The 2,074-nt window shown below is 27.8% G+C and overlaps 1 pseudogene; it reads left to right on the forward strand.

The window, feature by feature from the left end:
• Positions 1–708: 708 nt before the first annotated feature.
• On the forward strand, positions 709–1,736 carry LOC148198801 (zinc finger BED domain-containing protein RICESLEEPER 1-like; annotated as a pseudogene).
• The last annotated feature ends 338 nt before the right edge of the window (positions 1,737–2,074 follow it).

Genomic DNA, 2,074 nt, shown 5'->3' on the forward strand with positions numbered 1-2,074 from the left:
AATAGCCATCAATAGAAGAAGGTCCTAACTCTCCTTCGAGTCAAGTAACTTGTTATCGAAAATATATAAAGAAGGTTAAAATATAGAGAGTAGACAAACCTTAATCCTTTATTCACTTGAATGGATTTGGGGGAGAGTGATTGAGTGGATTTGAGAAGATTTGAAGATAAATTTTTTTGTTGTTTATTTGAGTGAATTTGGAGGTAAGTGAGAGTGAATTTGGAAGCAACGTTTGTGAGACTTAGTGCAGGATTTGATTGATTTGACATATTAAAAAAATTTACTTCCAATTTCACTCTCACTTACCTTCAAATTCACTCAAATAAACAACAACAAAATTTATTTTTAAATTCACTCAATCATTCTTCCTCAAATCCATTCAAGTGAACAAAGCCTAAGAGATGGAGAAAGATGAGGAAGGAGACAAGGGAGGTGGAAGGATGGTGGAGAAGAGAATGAGAAAAGGAAAAAAGTGGATAAGAGAGGGAGAAAGGGAAAAGAGGGAGAAGAAAAAAACAAAACTAGAAATTATTCACCTTTCGAGCATAAGGATGTAGATTAATTTCTTTGACCTATCCTATATAACATTTAGTCTACAAGTTTATAAGGTTTATTTTGTGATTTTCTATAGTATGTAAAATATCAAATTGTGGGATTTTAATAACCTTAATTCAAGTGAGAGGTATCGATACCAAAGTAGGTATGAAAATGAATGTTCCTACTAAATGAAATTTTACCTATCTTATGCTTGAGAGTTCAATTAGATATCAACGTGCCTTTGGAAGTTTTGTTATCCATGATAAAAAATTATGTTCAGTTTTCATCAAATGATGAGTGGAAAAGGGCTGAAAAAATGTGAATTCTTAAAACCATTTTATGTAATGACTAATTTGATTTTAGGTTCTTCTTATCCAACGTCTGATCATGACTTCGTGCAAGTTTGAAAAATTAAATGTTTGTTGCAGAAAAATGTAAAAAGTGATGATTCGACGATTAAAGATATGTAATTGAGTATGATGAACAAATTTAATAAGTATTGGAATCAATATTATGACATCCGTATTACTAGGACTATTTTTTATCCACGAATGAAGTTTGAAAGAATTTGATTTTGTTATAGAAAAATTAATCTTTCTACTTGTGAAGATAAGATTAATGCTTTTCAATGATAAAAATGTATAAATTGTTTGAAGAATGTGTCAAATTGCATTAAAATAAGTAAAATATTTCAAGTTCTCAAGTTTTCCCTACAACACATCAACCTTTTTTTTTACTAACGATGAACCAATTATGAATGCATTTGATGTAAGTTTTTAATTCTCAATTTTTTTCTTACTTGTGACGAATGACATATTAAATTTGTTTCATGATGTCTTAGGAGTATTGTTGATTATTTGAGTCAACATGTTGATAACACCGGAATGTCTGAATTGAATCTTTATTTAGATTAAGGAAATCTGGGTCCTAAGTTTTTTTATAAGTTGGATGTATTGAGTTGTTGGAGGGATCATTGAGATCATTATCCAAACTTGTCCAAGATGACTTATGATGTTCTTACCATTCCAATCACTAGAGTTGCTAGTGAGTCTGCCTTTAGTTTTGGTTTTTGTGTGCTAACCAAATGTCATTCCTCTGTTCTTTGAAAGAATGTTAAGGTAATAATTTTAACTCAAAATTGGTTACATGGTTTAAAACTAACAAGTAACATTATTTATAGTACTATGGAATTAATTTAATTATTTATTACTTTATGTTTCAATATTATTAGTTAACATTTTTTTATTGTATTATAGATGCGGATAAAGAAGAAAATACTTTAAGAGTGCAAAATATTATAGGTTTATCCATTCAAGACTCTAATATTATAGATAAATAAGTGACATAAAAATGATCAATATTAGATACTTATTTATTTTGCTTTTGGAGTTTAAGATGATTTTTTATTGTATTGTATTTTTTATTTATTTATTTTGAATTATCTTTGGAGTTTAAGATCATTTTACTTTGAAATTTATTTAAATTTGAATTAGAAAAAAATTGTTATTCTTTTTTTGAAATTAAAGAAAAATTAATA

The sequence above is a fragment of the Vigna umbellata genome, chromosome 5, assembly GCF_029865625.1.
Source record: "Vigna umbellata cultivar VRB3 chromosome 5, Vumbellata_1.0, whole genome shotgun sequence".
NCBI lineage: Eukaryota > Viridiplantae > Streptophyta > Magnoliopsida > Fabales > Fabaceae > Vigna > Vigna umbellata.